The following is a 21,732-nucleotide window of genomic DNA, read 5'->3' on the forward strand; positions in this document are numbered from 1 at the left end:
CCACACGCCCTCCTCCTACTCATCTTCCTCTGTGTGACAAGAGCTGCTGGTAACAGTGTCATGGCAACAAACTAAGTGATGTAACAGCATCCTTTGATGTAGCCCTGCTGTTTCCTTTGCTGTGCCAGACAACAGTAATATTACTACTGTTTGTCTTATGTGTCATTTTTATTATAGGAAGCATTGTGTGTTAAAGCCTGTTCTTTTTCAACTGTCTGCAGAAGTCTGTGTGATTCATATCAACTGCTGCACTCTACTGCACTTTGATGAATCCAGATTAAAGTGATTAAATGAGTGTGGGGTGCTCATCTAACACGCATTATTATTTCATTGCAGTGTGCCTCTAAGACGAATTCATGTAGTTCCACTTAGAGAATAAAACTTTTGCTTCTGTGCAACACCACTATCCAATATCCTGCCACCATTCTCAGTTCACTAAGGGACACAGCTACAGAGAGCACTCAAAAACATCCTATAGCAGGTGTGTGTCTCTGCTATAAGATGTCCAGGTATTCTTAAAAACAAATCTTTACAAGGGTGTTCAAAAAACAAATCATTTCTGAAAAGACAATTGAGATAGCAGTAAACAAAACATGACTCCTACACAGCCATATCAGGAGGAAAACTATCAGTGGAGGGTACAGTAATGCAGAATGCTGCTGTTCCTCCACTTTGTTGAAAGAGTAAAAAAGAATTAAACTTTTAAACTATAGATGATCAGTCTTGGGAAAACTGACAAATGTTTCCTTTAAAAGGTGTGCAAGAGTTAATGTGATTCACTTGGATCTCTGCTGTCATATGGGTTTCCTGTGCAGCAGAGTTTGAACACAACTTTGCATTATTTACTTCACTTCATATCGTAATTTGCTCAAATTTGGAAATCATTTTCCTTTTCGGTCATTTTCCACAGCAGACAGACAAGCTGCTCTGAATTGTGAGACTGACTTGATCCATTGGCAGAACAGACAGTAATTACAGTTAAAGCCCATTCTGTAATTTACAACTGTTGGCACTGCCTTGAAATGAAGCACATCTAGATGTAAAAGCTTTAATCTCCATTCAATAATAATACAAATTATTCCCCAGTTTCTTGTCATTGGAGCAGCTCTAAGATGCATCACTTGATAGAGCTCCATATTTTTGATTTAGTAGCAAGTTACAATTTTGAAAATTTAGCTTACACTCTAATCCAGCTCTTAATAGCTGACACCCAATCCAAGAATAACAGGATGGTTTGTACTGGACACCTACCACATGCCAGTAACTGTGAGAAAGTTTAGTTGATTGTTGCTCTGCCAGCTTTTCCTGGATAAATTAAAGCTTCAACAGAAACTACAAGACAATGATGGTGTTTAACTTAGACTGCTGTTGTCAGTTTCTAAAAGTATTGTGACAAAGCCTCAGGTTATGTAAACAGAAGTCTCTGGACCAGGGCAGGCTCAAGGCCATCCACAGATTACAGTCAAATGGCAGAGCTTCTACAAGAGGTTATAAATGTCTACTTTTACTTGGGGTGACAATTTAGCTTGCCCCATAACATACATCTGTTTAAATCAGGATGTCATTAATTGCCCTGAGGGAAATTCAATTGGCTGAGCCCGCTTAAACAACAGCTCCCATCACACTCAACAAGGGACAGCATTATATATATTAACCAGTAAACAAAATTCCCATCAAATTCCAAGTCTGGCCAGTCAAGCAATGCCACACAATAGACTGCAAACAGAGCTCTATACAAGATACTAAATGTTTCATTGTTTTACATTTGTTATAATGCAGCTATGCATTAAATCGGAGCAAAAGCAGCTATTAACTGTTCATCATTGCTAAAAGTCTTCTATCAACAGAACTCAAATCAATAGCCATGTATTTTTTAAAACTCATGCACTTATACTGAGAACACATGCAATGAACAAGCAGAGAAATGCAAAGTTGCATATACAATGAAAAACATGTCGCAATTGTCAACAATGTACTGTGTCATATTGTTCACAGAGTTCAATTTTGAATTAAAGTCCATCTATCGTTTTTTTTATCTGTGTGTTTCATTTTCAGAGCTTGACAGAAAGGGAAGTAAATAAATTGTGCATATATGAACGTACAAGTCATGTCAAGTCTGTCTTCTCTGGTCTATCTGGCTGACCTGCTTTGAAAATGAGAACTGTGGTTTGTTAAACTGATGTAGGATGCAGACACCAAAGATAAACATCTGCTAATGTACAGACCTGTCTGCGACTGATTGCCTTCCTGTATGACCTGACTGCTTGGCCACAGCTGGGCGGACGCAAACAGGCCTGGACACCCAGCTACACTTCCCTCTACAAACAATCACACTCAATCCATAACTAAATTACACCACTTGTGTTGTTACAGAAGGATAGGAGATTTGAGGGGAGTCGATGACAGCTACTGAAATATCTCAATTAAAATGAAATGCAATTTATTCTGCACATCGAATCTGTTTGTACTAAAAAAGGTTTATTTAGAGTATTGTGGTGGATTTCCACAAAAGCTAAGCATTGGCAAATTTTTTCTTCATTTTTTTAAACTACAGTGTTGATGATGTATTCTAAACATATGAGCTGGAAAGTTCACCAGTGACCATTTTTTTCTCCAAACGTTGGAGGTGATGGTGATGAGGAAGATACTGCTATCATTTGCAGCTTTACCATGTCAGCAATGTCAAGCGGTGGCAACTGGTGGTTGGACTTAGCAACATTTCTGCCATAAACTTTGTTGTATTATCACGTTTATCATAGTTTGTAGAGATATGCTGTGTATTTGCAACCATTAAATAAAATACCTTAGCAACATCTTATCTCTCACAGGGTGCATTATTATGGGACCATCACAAGTATAGCGCAACTATCGAACCCTGACTCAGGCTCAGTACAAGGTCTGTACTGTTGAGTGGACTGGCAGCAAAAAGAAACGGGGGAAAAAAATATGGAAATGTGACCTGCTGGGTATGCAAATACACAGTACAAGCTTACAAAAAACGCTCACAGAGCTGGAGGCTCTGCAGAGTGGACAGCATGGAACTGTCAACAACAAATGACTCGTGGCTGCATCGCATTTCCCCATATGCAAAGTACTTAACAGGCGTATCGGGTGGTGTCTATGACAAACATTAAAGAAATATGATACCTGGAGCTGGGGAATATGCAACTGCAGATATGTATACAAAAGAGATAAAATGCATTTCAGTGTCTTTCCCTGTGTATGATAAACAAAATTTGCATTTTAGATTTTCAGCTAAGACAGACAAAACATATTTGACTATTCTGCTATTCAGACTGTGAGCTTTGGTTTCCAATGACCATGCTGAAACATGTCTGAACAATATAACATGAACAAAGGAAATTTTGAAGGTCATTTTTGGTGCAAGCCAAGAATTAAGTGCAAGTGCGGCTAACCAGACTATGTCTTTGTTAAATTATAGCAAACAACATGACCAACAGGCTGACAGTTTAATTGAACAACCACTTCTGATAGGGTAGCACAGTAATCCCATGAGAGGACAGGTGTCAGAAAATAAATATTTTTTAATAACAATTTGTGATTCAAACCCTGCAACACAACGGGACAAAGTCTCATCTATCCTACTAAGGACAATACATAATATTTTTAAAAAATGCAACAGTGCATAAGCCTTACAATTTATCAGTACTGTAGCTGTATTTAAAGACACCAGTGCATCAAAATGGCCATGAGCAGATATGGCAGCAGGCAGCCTTTATGGTGTGTACGTCTTTGTCTCTGTATTTGCAACGATGTGGATGTGTGTGTCCATTTATGTGCCAAGAGACCCCCCACAAGGATCGAGGAAGTAGGCATCAATTAGTGCAAATGCAGAGAGATAATGCGCCCAGAAATGCAAGCAGCTTCCCCAGACGTTTAATAAGCCTCATTGTCCTCATGTCCTTTTCATCTGGGTGAGCTGTCTTCCACCACAGCAAGCAGTCACCACTGGGTTTCCACATGCTTCAGTGATCACATGACTGTGATAGACTGTTCAGTGCAAGGGTGAGGCAAAATCACCATACAACAATGTTTCTCCACCTTTTCGGAAAAAAATTCCACTCAGTGTTCATCCAACAAACCTGAATGTTAAACTGAAAATGCCTAAAAATGGCAAAGAGCAGTGCTGACTAGGATTGACAGAACATGCAAAATTTCGATTTAAAATATTAGTTTGTAACTAAAGGTCTAAAATGGCAGAAGATGCCAGGGACTAACAGAAACAAGAATGCAAACAAACAATACACTCTGAAGGAATGTGCATAATACTGGCTGTCTTGTGTTAAAAAAGCCTAAAAAGTACGAAAATCGAAACTGTGAACATGTCCACGGGCTGCATAAAGTAGGGTTGAAGCCAGCTCACAACTTCAACCTAAAAACTAGTTATCTAATTTCAGAACTGATAGTAGTACATTGTTTACTGTGTAGAGCATAACATCTTAAAAGGTTACATTGTCTTCATTTAGGGACATAAGGTCCTCTGCTGAATTTTAGAGGTTTAGTAGTGCTATAAAGCTGTTCTTCTATGGCTTTCATATGACAGCAACACTTCAACATATGTTGCAAATTTCTATAAGAGGCTAGAAGAAGACTGTAAACTATTTAACATCTGAATGTAAATAATGGTGAATTTAGAAGACATTCAAAATTTGGGTCATAAATTTGTCATCAGGACAGCCATACACTCAACATGTTAGCCCCCAGCGATCCAGTGATACACACATCGCTATTCCTTATCTCTGGGTACATAATACCATAAGAGACTATACTGCAAATCATTGAGCCAGACTCCTTCATGATTTTTGCTTGATCAGTGTGCTGTGATCTTTCTGGTTAATACACTGTATCAGCCAAAAAGTTTGATGAATCATTTAAACAATTTCCAGAAAATGCACAACTAGAAATGACAAACAATAGAATTTGGTAGATGACCCATATTTCCTAACTATACACAGATAAAATTTGACTGTTTTTCTATTGAATTTGTGCTCAGGATGATATTACCATGTTTTATGTTTGTATGACCATACAGTGTTTCTATTAAACATTTACAAGCAGGTATGCAACTTAAAAATATGTTCCGAGGAAAACACCAACAATTTGCAACAAATCACTACAAACAAAAATTCAGACAATAGCATGGACTGATTTTATGTCCTTGAAAGAGATTCCTCAGAATATACTGGGGAGACGTCACCGGAAGAAACCAAGTTCTCCTTGACACAGACTGGTGCTTGGGAAGCTAAAATCTAGAACAGAAAGGCAGAAAAGAGTGAAGAAAGTTAAGAGAGAGACTGTTGCTTACTCAGTCATTACAACTGTGTGGGTCCCTCTGCCATCTGTCACATGAAACATTTCTAGCCATCATCACCTGTTTTTAGCTAAGGTGCTGTTTTCACTGTCCCACAGAAACTCTTTTTCCTTTTTTGTCTCTGATTTAGAGAGACAGACAGTTGAAGTTGTTTGTGGCCTTTTAAACATTTATTTAGCTTTAAAATGCTGCCCAACAAAACCGCAGATTTACAGCATCAACTAGCAGATGTACTGTGGAGATTGGATTTAAGTAACTTGTTTAAGGGTATCTTACTGCTAATTGTGGAAAGAGAGAAATGCAAGGTTAATGACATTTCCCATACACAGATTCACCAAATGGTCTAAAGATGTGGACTAATGGTCTCTGATGCTGAAGACCATTTCTGCAACTAAAACGCTTAACCAGGTTTTACTGATCAAATATTCATTTTATTCTGTTACTTCTAACCAACAATAAAACACAAGCGATAAGATAAAACGGTTGGACCCAGAATGAATCGGAAAGAAAAATCATTTGTCACTAAGTCCTGCATGTGACTGGAAACACCAACCAAACACAATGGAGTACTGGTTATAAAGAAAATAACTGGATGTGCTATTAACACAAATCCTTTGCAGACTAGATGCTAAAATGAATTAGCAAACAAGAAAAAGTTGCACTGAAATTAAGAACTGAGCAAGAGAGAGAATAAAGTGTATCTTTTCTTTGCAGAGATTAAAGGAGTCATGCGTGTGTCTAATCCATGGCGTTGACCTCTATTTTTATCCGACTGAACGAAAAATAGAGCAGTGTGACAGAGAAACCTCTCCCACCGAAGTCAGACAGACAGACAGACAGGAGGGTAGACAGGAGACAGTCCTCCTGACTGCCTCTCTGACGTAACAAGTGACAGGCTCGGGCTTGCCACTGATGACAGATTACAAAAGCAGGGAGGCAGGAAGTGGAAGAAAGAAAGGAAGAGGGAGAGAGTACACCCCCTCTCCACCCTCCTCCCCTCTTTGAGCTCTGGGAGGCTGCTGGACTGGAGAAAGCAGAGGGGAGGAAGGGTAGTGGTGATGGCTTATTGTTTGAGCTTTGTGTGCTGCGGTTCCAGTCTCAGAGCACACTCATCCATGCCTGGCTATTTATATCCTCTCAATATCCATGTAGGCGGAGGCAGGCTGCAGTCGTTTTCATCATTGCATACATTATGGAGACACAGCATTGAAGAGTCTGCCTGCTGGAAGAGTGCCTACTTGTACTATTTTTTGACAGGATTTCCCCATTTATAATTGGACAATGTTTGGTGGCATGTCCAGAATTGCATGGTGCTTTTTGTTTTTAAAGGACAAGCACAAATAAATAAACTCAAAGCTTAATCAATCAGCTAACAACTCAATGTTGAGATAGTGATACCAAATATAATACAGGAGCATGTCAGCAATTTGCCAGTATGCTTTTATTACTTTGGGGGGTTTGACAGAGTCAAATTAAATATGGTCAAAATCAAACTGCTGAGACTGAGATATCCTGTCTTTTTATCTTTAGTTGGCCATTAGCAGCACAAACGCTGGATCCAACATTTCACACAATCAACTCAACCACACATTTTATGTTAGACACCACCAGGGTTAAGTTTCCATCATCCAGAGCCACAGAAGAAAAAATAGTGTTTTCACATAAAAATTCAGATGAAGTTTAATGCTAACCAACTTGCCAAACTTCTCTGGGCTAATCTCAAAGACTGATTGTACCACTGTTTCAGAGCAGACTCCACTGGCCATGAAGAACCCAGTAAAGGAATATGGCACCTAATGCAACATAATGGCTCTTCCATCTGATAGACAAGATTGATTGTTGCAATCATCTCTTTAGGAGAAATGTTGTGATAGAAAAAAAAATCACAATCAGTGTAGCTTATAGTTGTGAAAGAAAATGAGTTGCAAAGACCATGAAAAACGTCAGAGTTCTCAGTTCATCACACAGGTTTTTTTTTGAGTGATGTGGAGGCCAGGGATAGGGAACTGTAAAAGTAAAACAAATCCAGAAGTACAGTGTATGTGGGTGTGTGGGGGTGGCTGTACAGACTTGGCTCCAACCATTGATTAGCTATTAGGCATGAGATGCAGAAGATAGCTTTTTGGTGAGGTTATGCATGTGGTTGTGCCAAGGTGCAGAGTGAAGCACAAAGATAGGGTGACTGAGGACAACTCAAGCCTCAGTGCAAAATGATGTGTGGAGGCAGATGAGAGTAGGAAGTACCCAAAGTGTTGATAGGAGGTTTGAATTGTAGGTTCAGAGCCAGAAAGCTGGGAACTCTGAGAGGTTCAGTGCTCTTAATGTCAACACTCACAAAAGTCCACACAGTACTAATATATGCTACCACTTACATATGCATACACAATCTGCAGACCTGGTTTACACACACACAAACATACACACACAAGTGCACACAGAGTAAATTATCTTCAAACATCCCGGGAGGTGAGGGAACGATTGAGGAGGAAAGGGGAACACCGCCTGCTGCTTTCATTGCCTCTTTTCTTCCTTTGATGGAAAAGCACAACTCCTCCATTCAGAAGAGAGGAGGAGACGAGGAGGCAAAGCACGAGGATGGAGACACAAAGAATGTCATCAGAAGCAGCCACGGCAGGGTACTGGTACAATATGGCATCGGCATTAGTGGCAACTGCAGCTCCAAATCTCTCTAATAAAAGAGGCATTCAGTGGCAGCAGCAATGACACCATGGAGGCAAATCCGCCTCAGTGGACTAAAAAGAAGGGACTAAGGGAGGAGAGGGACCAAATTCAAATTTCAAATAATACTGGAATATGATTCTGGCTCAAAATAGAGATTATACAGATTACCTGTGCAATACCTAATCCCAAATTGAGAGAGAATTAGATTCTATATTTGCAGTCTCTAAAAAGAAGGTACAGACAGACAGACCAGTTGCCCAACAGAGAGAACACAATGAGAAATAGGAACGGAGCTGTATTTACTTCTGAAAAGTAGAGCTACACTCATCAGGTTGTCATGTTCAACCAGTGTTTGGTCTGGTGGACTACACCAAACACAAAAGGCAGACAGTGGTGCAAATCTGGTGTCCTGGAAAATTATTCTGCTCAGCAGTCCTCCCTGTAATTACCTAACTACATAACCAATCTGGCACATTACCAGACACTGCGTAAATCTAATTAAATAAATAAGAAATTACAATTACTTTCCAGAATTCTGAGCTATGTTTTAGGCCCAGCTGAGCATGTTATAAACAATAAGAAATAATATTTCTTAAACTCCTAACTCACAGTATTTTGTGATATAATAAAGTGAACTTGAGATTGAATTGAGAGTTCAAAGAATGAAAAGAAGACAAAGATAAATACATACACTCAGAGATACTTGGAGATGTAGAAAGAGAAGTACACATTCTACAAAAAGAGAGAAAAAGATGCTCACAAATGGAGGGGACAGAGATCAGGGGAGCAAGGACACAGCAAAAGAGGACGAGGAGTCAGAGGAGTGTAGAGGAGTGGTGGGTGTAGATGTCAGAGGAAAGAGGCATGAAAGTGTTGAAGACTGCCTGGTTTCTTGGCAGAGGTCTGAATCTGCTGGTCCTTAATATTAACAGCAGTCATCTGTCGGTTCCATTGCCAAACATGAATAATAGAGGCTCCACCCAGCTATGCCAGCATCCTGAATTATTCACTCACAACTACAGACTTGCATTAGCGCACAGTGGGGGCACTCTTCACGGCACGGTGCAGGCACATTTGCCTGCTTAGACTAAACCACATATGTGCACTCAAACAGGAAGTGCATGTGCCCATACAGTGTGTGTACAGACATTTGACAGATGCATATTCACACACTGACAGGAAGTTAAATTATTGTTCTCGCTGAAGTGTTTAGCAGATTTTCCATTGGGGAACTCATCTGATGCAGAGCTGCTTACACATTTTAGTCCAACACATACCTGAGTTCTTTGCAATAAACATTGCTGTAAGTTTCATGTAACTATAATGTTTTAACAAAGTGATTAATAGTTATGGGAACATTCAAGCAACACCATAAAAGGTCTTAATGATGCAAAAATTTCACGATGCTGATTTAAAAAACACAACAACAGAAGTATTTAGTTCCCTAATTTATTGAACAATGAAAGGGATTAACAACTTCCCTCAAATTATCAGGCAAAAAGCAGTTAATAATCATTACCGTTTCAGCCATAATAGTACAACCCAGGAGACAATATTAACTAGGTCATTGGTTTCTTTTCATAGACTAGGTTAAGAAATGTAGCCTAATTAGCTGAAAGGAGAACTGGCAGATGTAAATCAGTGTAATGCTGCTTTGGCTATATTATACATTGTGTATACCGGCCTTAAGTGAAGGTCTGAGGAATGGGTGTGTGTGGGACAGAAAGAGAAACACTTCTTACCATACACACTATTCCCCAATTTAAGTTGTATTAAGTCACGGCACCCATACAACCACAATTCCATACAAGCACAGTCATGTGTTCATAGACAGCTCTCACCAGCTTTGCATCTGCTGCAACAAGCACCTAACAAAGAATACAGATTCTCCTACACTTCACACCTCTCCTGATCAAAGCAGAAAACAACTCTGCTCCCTCACACTCAAAGCCAGCCAACACAACCTGCCAAACAGTCTCTACTGTTGGGCAGGAAAACACATCAGCTAAAACAAAAAACAGAATGAGAAGCCTACAGTGGACTAAATCACGTAGACTATGAGAACATACAGCAATGTTAAAGTATGTGGGCTTTCCACAGAGTGATGTATAGGCTGAAAAAAAATGCATTTAGGCAGCATATTCAGATTCAGTTTTCACCTGTACAAGAGGACATTGGGTGATAAGGTGATAGTAATGGTGTGGGTGATAAAACCCAGGTAGACAGTGAGGCACACAAGAGGCATCACAGAGGAGACTTTCTACTAATGCAGAGCCAATGTTTGCAGAGGCAGCAGCTGCAAATCTCACCTGCAGAGAGTCGAGCTCAGGGATTTCTTCAGTAAATTCATGAAAGCCTGACACACACTGTGTGCAATGATAACCCTGTTCACTCTCACAGCCCAGGGACAGGTACACAGCCTTAAAGAGAAGTCTGTGTAAATAGGGCTGCACGGCATGACCTTACATACAGTATACTTTAAATACTGGCCAGAAACAATATATTGTATATAATTGTATGTAATAGCAACCCAACTGTTTCTGCAGAGTGAGACGATGTCCAAAAACAAACACATACAATCTCCTTGATCACTCTACCTAAATTTTAACATTTAACTGAAAGGTTTACAATATTAAGGGCAATATTTCAGTAGAACAAAGTCTACCATTAGTTCAAAACAAATTAAAACAGTGCAAAACCAAAGGGTATGCAATTTCTTATAAAATGGCTGTAATTTTCACATTTGAGAGATCAGAACAAGAGACTTTTGACAGTATTTCAGCTTGAGAAATTTCTAAATTGAGTCAATTTCCAAATCATTTTCCTCGGTTTTCCATGAAAGAGTTTACGCTTAATGATTTTAGCACTTAACTTTCTTTTCCGTAACATACATGGTGACACTTGGTAGATGGACAGCAGAAAGGAAGTACACAAAACACAATATGGAAGCCTGAGAAAACATCCTGACTACAGATTGCATTTCACACCTAAAGCACAGCATTAAATAGGCTCATAAAATTGTACCAGCATTGAATGGACCTTAATATATGGACATTACACAGTGCTCAGAACGGTTCTGGGAACATTGCTTGGCATACGAATATAAACAGAATGGTATTTTATTACTACAACAACATCATAGTGACAACACAAGGCAGCTCCAATGCCAATAACAATACACAGTCTATTGGTAGCCTGGCCCAGCTAAATGCAGGAAGCATATTTGGCAATAACCATTATAATAATCAACAACCTAATATTTATCCAAACTCTACCCCTTACTTGACACCATGAGGTTAAGACTAAAACAAGCAGAATTAATACACAGGGAGGGTCCACATACCCTAAATGGTTGGTACATTCTTACATTCCCAGGAGGCTTGAGGAGCTTTGCAGAAATTTGAGCTGGGTAGCTTTATTTTCCTCCGATACTGACCCCATCATGGTCTGGACATCAGCAAGAATAGCAGATAATCTGAGTGAATGTGAGTGACTGATCGTGTGTGTGCACACATCGGAGAGGGTATGAGAATAGTATAAGAGGCTGTGTGATGCTCTGCTTGTAAATGATCAGAAGTGAGCTTTATCCTAGATCTTTACTGGTTTACAGCATTTTCATGAAACATTATATTTGCAAGTACCTGCTTGGATGGATATTAACATTCCATAGTTTTCCTGCTGTGTTCATTATGATGTATTAGTTTGATGCAACTCCTTGTGCTGGTCACCAGGCACAACAAAAAAAAACACTTAGGATATAATATTTCATAAAGCTTGACATGCTCTAATGTTACAAGATGATGAAGGTTATTCATATTATCTGAATGGTCATAATGTTCTGGCTCTACAATTGTTGTGTTTCACTGCAACAGTAGCCTGAGACTGCCGTGTTTTCTGTTACAATTTTGAAATCATCCCAGTGCAAAGTCTTTTACGCAATCACTAGACATCATTAGTAGTTCAATGTTTGTAAGGTCTTCATCTTACTATATGAAGTGCTATGAGATGACACACGTTGTGAACTGGCGCTATATAAAGATGATTGAACTGAACTGAATTGAACTGCATATCAGTCAGTCTGTATGTTGTTGAAGCCCTTACAGATAAAGTAATGGATGAGCACAAGAAGAGCACAGGGGCTAAGGACATTTTTAGAAATTGTTATTATATTGATATGACACGAAGGATCAACTGATTATGGGGCTGGCTGGTTAGTTATCAGATCCAATTTGGCATTTATTTTGAATATCTGTATTTGTTATATTTAACCTATTCCTGATAAAATAAATTGATGAAAAAAAAAAAATTACCACTTTGGCTTTGATGTAGCCTCCTATCTGTAGACTATATCTCAAGCAATGACAGCACTAATTTCACAACACAAGTCTACCAACACTGAACCATAAGTGCTGAAAGGTTCTCCTTCAACAAAACACATTTAAACGAGGCATAAACAAAAGGCATTTCTACTACTATTCCTTAAGTTTAGCATTTTTGTTATTCAAAATTTTGATACCAATATTTTCATTTTTACAACAAAAGTATCCTTGATCCAAATCATTTAATAATTGCTATCTGGCCGTACCGATACCATTTTTCTAATACACAAATCAAGTATTGTAGATTAGCTGCAGTACTTCATTGTGCCAGAAGGTGGATTGTTAATACTGTAGCGACCAAAGGACGCGGGCACTTGCATGTTGAAAGCATAGAACATTGTGGGGGTTTACCTAATAAACGGACTACAGTTTAGTTACTACATTATCCCTAGGTTCCCTAGTTATCAGTCTCCTTGATTACTATTAATCAGTATCAGTCCTGGAAAAAAAAAATTGTTCATCACTACTGACAATATGAAATTCCTACAAGCAAGAACGGTCTTCACACTATGGCACCAGTAACAGTTGTTAGAGTAGCAACAAGATCGTCCCTCACTGACCTTACTGGTACAACATCCTGATGCCAACGTCCCAGATGTGTAGCAGAACTATCAGATAGACAATGTTGGCTGAAAGACAAACATATTGATCTGCATCAAACGGCAAAGAATGTGATGCCAGCTTCCCTAGCAACACAACATTTTATTTTACAACTGAGCTGCCACCCATGCTCAGAGTATTAGGTTCAACAAAAAGATATCGATTATTTCCTTAAACCTCCATCATTTCAAGCAATGAATGAAGGCATGTGGCCCATAGCTCTGTGATCATGACAATTTTGTGCTTGTAGGATTTCCATGTACGAAAATGGTACAAGGCCATCTATTTATCCACCTCTAAATCCATTATTATGCATCTATTTATGCATTCATCTATCCAGCTACAAACTATCTCCCAGTAAATCTTCACCCGGTATGTCAGAAACATGCCCAGATGTAGGCCACAGACAACAATAACCATCTCTACACCACGCAGATCTTCTGGCTTAATCTCTGATTGGAAAACATCAGGACAAAAAAAATGATGCTTTTATTAAAAAGATAGCCTGAGGGAAATTCTACACACAGAACAGATGAGGCAAAGTATTCCTTGAAAAGAAAACCCTGTACTAAAGCAGGCCTAATTCAGGTCACTTAATTTTTCAGCACTCTATGTGACATCATAAAAGCAGAAGCATTTATTGCATCTTTGAAGTGCATCCGATGACTCGACCACACAGAAAACACTCTGGAGTGTATCGGAAGACAGATAAAAAGAGGAAACACTGGAGCCTCCCTGCTGAGACGAGATTCATTGTCATTACCATCATCGTCAGTGATTCATCCTGTATTCTTTTTAGGACAGTCACAGTAACTGGAGGAGGGTTTTATATCTATACTGACGCTACTACTTCCTCTTTATTTCCACATATTGACACAAATGTGAAGGACACAGGTGTCATGTGCAGGATGACAGATTGATCAGACAGTGAAGGTAACTGCGGGAAATCCCAAAAATAAATGACGTAGTGGGTAAGTCTTTGTTACAGTTCACTTCCTGCTTGCCTGAGGAACTTGTGTCCAGAACTCTGGTATTAGTTAGATTTTTTCATTATGTGCCTGACACGGTATGTATGAGTCAAAGCACAGCTCTCTATATAGAAAAAAAGCACTGGTGCTGCTGAGGCAGTACACATGTAGACAAAACTGTCTATATCCATGACAGTGAGAGATATACTGCGTAGATTATGACTGATTGAGTAGTGCATTTTCTGAGAACAGTTTATACATGAAAATGACCAGATGGTAAGGCAAATCCACAGAAAAAAAAGAACTTCATTCATCAGATACTTCATTGCAATAAAATCTATCAACTCTAGTTTCAAATTAAAGCGGCTATGTTGATTTGCAGCTTTACTGCAAAACAGCCTAAAACAACTAGAGATATTAAAGTCAGAGCAGTCTTGATATAAATTGCATTGTAAATTCTCAATCAACTGACAAGTCACAATGGCCTTTGAGAGCATTATATATCCATCCATTATCTATACACTGCTTAATCCTCATTAGGGTTGCCTCGACTTAGGGTGAAGGCAGGGAACACCCTGGACAGGTCACCAGTCTACAGGGCTAGATATAGAGGCAAACAATCACACTCACATTCACAACTATGGACAATTTACAATCACCAATTAACCTCAGCATGTTTTTGGACTGTGGGAGGAAGCCGGAGTACCCAAAGAAAACCCACAAATGCACAGGGAGAACATGCAAACTCCATGCTGAAAGATCCCCAGAGGGTCGGGATGCGAAACCAGGGATTCTCCAGCTACAAGGCAAAAGTGCTGACCATCACGCCACTGTGCAACCCACTTTATATATCATAATGTCCAAATCGAAGTTGATGCCATTTTATTTTTTTAGAAATGGCTTTCTTTTTCTTTTAAATTTAGACCTGGTGCTGTTGCTTTTAAATTGTATATCTTCTTGAAAAACATGTTGTTTCTGCTCTGTTTTGTATAACAGTGATACACATCAGAGTCAAAATTTAAATATCACAAGACAATAAGCAGTTTTCCTCATGAGATGGGTCATAAGGGATCAGCCAAAACAAGGCTAAGGTTGGATGTTGAATTATTTCAGGCTACAATTACAAAACTACTAAGTAAATAATCAGAGGGAGCAGATGATAATTGCTTCGATGTAATTAATCAGACCAGCAAATCCCAATGTCTTCCAGTAGGACATGGCTAATTTAGTCAAAAGTGGCTGTAAATATTCAAGGTGTATATTCTGAAAAATTTAGACAGCCCCAACAGTTGCTTGTCTAACATCAAATGTTAACAATTAGGCGGCAGCTGGAAATTTCAAAAGCGAAAATCTTTGATATCAACATTTCATTGTTACAAAACTAGCTAGCTGCCAAATTAAATACACAGTGCTATATTTATTTTAATCATCATGTAATGCTGTGCTAAACAGGCTCAGAACCTAATTTGATGTGTTTAACTACCTTCTAGTCTAAACATGACAGAAAGACAAGCTACAAAACTAGTCTCTGAATGGTCACCAGCATCGCTCACATGAAAAGGGCATTACGCTAGCAGCAAAACATCGGCTCCTGAGACCTTCTGCATGATTCCACTCAAAGAGGAAGTATCTGACTGTCCCACAGCTAACACCTTTCCTTCTCCTCATTAATTCAAATCAGCTCTTTCAAAACCCAAAACACAGACTGATGTCATCAAGCTGATCTTCCATTTAAATAACAAACTACTGCATTGTGCTGGTTTGCTCCATGAGGTAGCTCTAGGTACATGAGCTGTGTGGTTAGTAAAGGATGAGGGGATACAAATTGGCTATAACAAAGCTGGTAACTTGGCAGTTTTGACAGATTTATTCCTTGGGTCCAACAAATTCTTTACTCGACCGTTTCTAACTGATCCCCTCAGGTTAAATAGTTATGTGGTTAGCAAAACGTTTCAGCTGCAGGTAACAGGAATTGGGGGGGTTGTCATCTGGCTTGTTTTATGACCATTGTGGCTTAAATGCACCAAGTATGCTACTACACAATAAGAAAGACTGCAACAAAAACTAAAAAAATCTATTTAGTTACACTGGTTTATTTCCCAATCACATGGTGCAGGTATATAGAATCACATTTGGAGTCTGTTCAAATTAAAACTATTTTTCTTGCATGCAATCTATTTTTGCTTGTCCTCACAAGTCCAGTAGCAAAACTGGAACAGGGAAACAGGAAATGAAGCTGTCTGAAATGGCATGTTCTCAAAATGTTGGAGTGTTGGATGATCATTATCCTTTCTTTCCCCAAGTGGTTCCCAGTAGGAAATCTTTGGAGCCTGTGGGCGAAGTGAAAGACTAAGGCATGTGTCAGGCCTGCAGCTCTCCTCATCGCCTACATTGTGCAGCCAGCCAGCAGGCGTGGCAGCAGAAGCCTCCCGGCCGTCAAGGAACTGTCCAGCCGCTGCCCAGATGGAGAGGCCTCGCTGAGTTTGCACGCAAGATGGCAGCCACAATGCCACTATTATGCTGGGCAGCAGATCACTAGGAAGGAGGGACTGTGGGGGGTTGCCTCCATCACAGCTCAGCAGGTGCTGAACAGAGAAGATAAAAGAGTAACAACATGGCAAAAAATACTTAGCGTCGATAATGATTTGTGTTTTTTTTTTCTGTCAAGTCCTGATTTGTTACAGAGGCAGCTTAGTTTTTTAACACTTTTCGTCACTTTCACTTAAACTGTGGGGAAAAGTATGAAAAATAACCTAAACACTGCAATTGACAGTCAGAGCTGAAATAACTAGTTCACAACTGAATTAATCAACAGATAAAAAATTACTCTACAACAATTTTGACAAGGGGTTAATAATTACTGTCTGAAGCAAATGTACTTGGCATTTTATTGGTTCCGCCTTCTCAAATGTTTTTGTCAGACTTTTGTTAGAGTAACTTGATATATTTGGGACTGTTGAAGTTGTTGAACAAAACATGCAATGTGAACTCTTTCATTTGGGGTTTGAAAAACTATCCTTTTCTGAGCAGAATATTTAAGACAGAGATCTCAGGAAAAAAAATCTGTAATTAAAATATTAATTGCAGCTCTAATATATATGTAATAATCAGTATTTATATTTTAACAATACCAACAATAATTTAACTAAGAGTATGGCTAGAAGGCAATACAGCAGTATCTTCAAAAGAAATCAGTCAGAGAGCAGTCCGCACAAAGAATGTCTTGATCATTTACCAGCTGGGAAACAATGTAATTGTGGTAAAGCCTACCTCACAAACAGTTGTGTGAAGTACCACGGTATGATGCACCCATTCTATTTCTACATAATTTAAAAAGAGGAAGCAGTGCAGGTGCAGATCTGCTGCCTGTTTCACTTTCTATCACTCTTCCTATACAAGTGGACCATGTACTGCTTGCCACTTTGCAACTTGCAAGGTCTACAGTAAAAATACATTACTCAGAATGTTCACACACCTTATCAGACACAGTGAAATAGATCACAGTGCACACTGTGTGTGAGATCTAAAACTCATGTGTTTCTAGCAATTTACTGCTCCTTATTTTAGAGATCAGTTCTTATGGTTATGACACAAGTCGATTTTCGCCGGTCGGAAAGTCGGAAATGTAAACAAAGCCATTGCGTACCTCACGATATCCATTAGTTTATATATTTGTACAACTACAGTAACGAAAAACAGTCATTACCTCACACTGAAGCACAACTCTGTAGGAAAATACCAGCAAAAATGTAAACAAAGCCATTAGCATCACTATTTCAATTGGTTTACTTGTACAACTACAGTAACAACAAACAGTGATTAGCTCACACTGAAACACAACTCGGTAGGAAAATACTGGTGAAAATGTAAACTGTTAGTCTCACGCTTGGGAGCCATAATGAAGTTAGCAAATGTAGCATAATCCAATGTGGCAGCAAATGTAAACAAAGCTACTATTGTACATACAGTATTCATCTGCTCTACTTGCCACGTGACTATATATTCCTCCGCTCAAAAGCGTGATGAAGTATTCATCCACTCCGCTTGCTAGCTAGTTCCATTGAACCAGTTTTCGATGTAACAACGAAGTAACGTATGTTAAACCAAGGAACAGCCCGTAATCAGTTCTGACGGCGAAACGATGTAAGTCAAGGACAACATAAACCAAGGACCTACTGTACTAGGCTGCTGAAATGCACACAACCGTGAAATAAATAATGCTAAATGCATCTGTGCTGAGTGATGTGATACAATCTACTGTATTTATTGCACCATCTGTGATGTCCTGTTGCTCATAAGTGTCAGGATACTGTTAAGCCCTGCACCAAAATCACCATGATAAATCCATCCTCTGTTACTGCGCTTGTTGATTTAAAAAGACAGTGGGCATTGGAGAGAGGAGTCTGGATGGGAAAAACGAGCTAAACGCGGTCATTGTGTCGAGGTCAGCAGGGCTTTGGACAGGCTTCAAATGTGCAATGAGATGGTCAGTGTACAGACAGAGGAGCCATTACTTCCCTGCTGAGCACATAACCCCAGCTCAAAGATTACCATGAGACAGTAACACAGCTCAGATCCTCACAGCTTTAAGGATCGAACACCCAGAGCCCGTCGCCCTTATAACTCATCGCTAAGTAGAAGAAAGCCGACATGGAGCTAGGCCTGCAGTCTTTTCTTGTCACTTCTAGTCCTCGTCAAACTGCACCTCGATTAGACTACTCCATGCTAGCCATCAGTCAGTCAGTGAGATCGGGAGAAAGGTATTGACAAAGGGAAGATAAGGAAAGAGTGAACTAAGTATGGTCGAAAGTTTCATCTGTAAGGCTTCGGCCACCTTACTAGATGAGTTTGACTTTAGAGACAAAGAGGTGCAGTCTCACTTCTCAGACCAGTCAGTTTAGAGGAACATTGCAGACTGCACAGAAATAGCGTATTATTAGCTTAATGCAAGTATTGCATTTTCCTCACATATAAATCACAGAATTTTATATATGAAAGCAAAATAAATAAATAAAATAAATAAAAAAGTCCCTTTACTCTTAGAAGTGACGTCCAAGGCACTGCGTTGTTCATCCTAGCATACTGGCAGCAGGATAGCCATGGTAGACACAGCATATGGATTACTAACATGTTGCAGTCTGCTTCATCAGATACCTCTGGGGATAATGAATGCTCTCACATATGCACCTCACTCCAACCAATCTTGGTAATAGACTTCTCTAACAGAAAACCCAAAGTTCCCGTGCTGCCTCATCAGGACTGTGCACTTACTTCACTGGCATGGGGGTTAAGACAGGTGGGCATGATAACGCGACAACAGCCATTTGGGAGCAAAGTAACAAACAAAGGACAACTTCTCTTACAGCTGATGCTTTTTTCTTAGAAATTGCAATTAAGGAGTAAAAATACAAAAAATAAAAAAGTCATCTCTAAACCATTACATATACTTCTAAAATCGGAGTTGTGTGATTTAAGTACCAAGCAGAACCAACTCAACTATCTATCTAATCAGTCATTCTGCCAGTGTCTATATCCAGATTATAATGCAAACGCTAATCGCTGGTCAAACCTGCTGAGGCAATCAGTTATTAAAATAGGCAACAAGATCTGGACAGATGATACTACAGATTTTGAGTTACCACAACACGCTAACATGTCAGATAACGAGCACAGGCACTGAGATAATAAGCTAATCATTAGATTTGTTCCCTGAAAACAACCCAGGAGTGAGATCAGGACTGATTAGGCGTGCTACAAAGCAGAGCAGTCAGACAGTCCTCACGTAAACTTCATGGAACCACTATGTAAAGTACCAATACACTGCAGAGACTACACTGCTTTTGTCAGTCATGCCATGGCTTGCAAAGGTATGTACATTTCAACATTTCAGGCAGACTGTTACCTTGAAGAGTGAGGAGCTAATGCCAAAGCTTCAGCGGACCTCATGCTAGTGTATTTCATGAACTATCAATGGCATTTAAAAAATATATCTCGCAGGTATTGACAATACATTTCATGCTCCTTTAACTGATTCTGCCAGCATCCACCATGTTAAAGTGTCCTTGAAAAGGGACTGGAGCTGGACTATTTCCCAGATGGTGTTCTACTGACTAACTTGACCTCTGACCTCCCTGTGGAAGATGCAGACAGAAAAACTATTTCCCAGAGGGATAAACAGAATATCACAGTATCATCACAAAAACGCTTTAACAAATATCTGCTGTCATCAATGGCACTTTTGTAACATTTTTTTTTTCTGGACAGTTAAATACAGTGCTACGTGCTCCCCTAAAACCAAGAGAAATGCTAATGGTTGCAATGGCGAAAGACATCTTCTATTAAAACATGATCAGCGGCGAGATATATGTTTCCTCATGACAAGGGGCTGAACCTCAGCTCGATCCCTGTGTTCTAGTGCATCGAGAAGCATGCTAAAATAACTGGCTCCATTATCGGACATAGCATTCTGTCGTGCGTGCTGTCCTTATTTTCGTGCAAAATGCCAAACAATACCTACAGGCCAGACCACAGTGTTTTCACAAGTCCAATATGCAAATGGTTGTTATTTAAACGACACAGTAGTTGACCCTCTACAGTCAGCTGCTCCACATTTTACACAATTCAAATTCAGGCATCCGCCAGCAACACAATGCTGCATGGTTCCTTGTTGTACTGACTTCCCGACAGTAATGGACCACATCGTGTCAACAGGGAGGACAGCCAAAGAAAAAGGTAAATAACACAAGCCGTGAGACATGACCGAGGTGTCCGACTATGGAATCAGAGGAGAGAAAAGGGGGTGACGACGAGGTTTTGGGCACAGCGGCAAAATCGCCCATAACACCAACTTAACTGTGGGTAACATAAACGAACAACAGCACAATTTCAGCTTGTTTTGTCCGTGTGTTTCTGCTTCACTGCCAATCCATATTATTGCACTGGGGAGTAGACGAGAGATAAAATCTTGTTAAACCTAGCATAACGCTAAGTTGTGTCCGATAATGGATCTCATGACGTTACATTGCATGTTAACTAGCAGCTAATGCTAACGCTTTCAGTCAGGTTTAACGTTAGCTCTACACAGCGGCACCCGGTTACAACAAAGCATTTTAATGCTATATGTGAATGTATTGTAAAGCTCAGATTAAAACCGAGTACGGAAAAAAAATAATGGCATTCCCTTGTGCTCTATCCGGACCCTCCTCCTGCCGAAAACGTTGCAGCGGCAGCAGCAACAAACCCAGACAAAACAGTCACACCGCTGTGGTCAACTCACCCAAAAGATATCAGGGTGCTGTCGAGCAGATGTGGCTGCTAATTAGCGATGAAGGCCCATTAGGATGACTCCTGCGGTCGGGGAGCATCCAGGTTGTGCGGAGTAAAGATTAGACAATTCCAAACGTGGCTTTGCTTTGACGGTTGTCTCTCCTGTGTCCGCATATGTGTGTATGTTTGCGTGCGTGTGTGTGTGTGTGTGTCGGAGCCGTGCGAGGCCTGCTGCTGGAAGGAAATGGTCTCCGCGCCGTCAGAGCAGGGCGCATGCGCAGAGTGGCAGAGCGGCAGCCCAGCCACAGGGTGAGTGGTGTGTGAGCACAGCCGTGTGGACAACAGGTGACTGTCAACCGATGGACGACTTGTTACAGCGGGAGGCCTCCCCTCAGATAATAGGCCGCCTGTTACACTTACAGGTCAGAAAAATCCCCCGCTAAACTATACCCGGGTTAGGCCATATATCTCAGGGTATAAAAAAGTCTGGGCTGGTTCATGTTTA

The 21,732-nt window shown here is 40.0% G+C and overlaps 1 protein-coding gene across 1 annotated transcript in view; it reads right to left on the reverse strand.

Moving 5' to 3' along the window:
• LOC111577671 (tyrosine-protein kinase CSK) overlaps nucleotides 1-21,470 on the reverse strand; it is a 44,365-nt gene extending 22,895 nt beyond the window's left edge. Inside the window, exon 1 of the mRNA XM_023284048.3 lies at nucleotides 21,238-21,470. The gene's annotated coding sequence lies outside the window, so the exon portion shown is untranslated. The remainder of the gene's footprint in view (nucleotides 1-21,237) is intronic.
• Between the last annotated feature and the right edge of the window lie 262 nt (nucleotides 21,471-21,732).

The sequence above is a fragment of the Amphiprion ocellaris genome, chromosome 1 (assembly GCF_022539595.1).
Source record: "Amphiprion ocellaris isolate individual 3 ecotype Okinawa chromosome 1, ASM2253959v1, whole genome shotgun sequence".
NCBI classification, from domain to species: Eukaryota; Metazoa; Chordata; class Actinopteri; family Pomacentridae; genus Amphiprion; species Amphiprion ocellaris.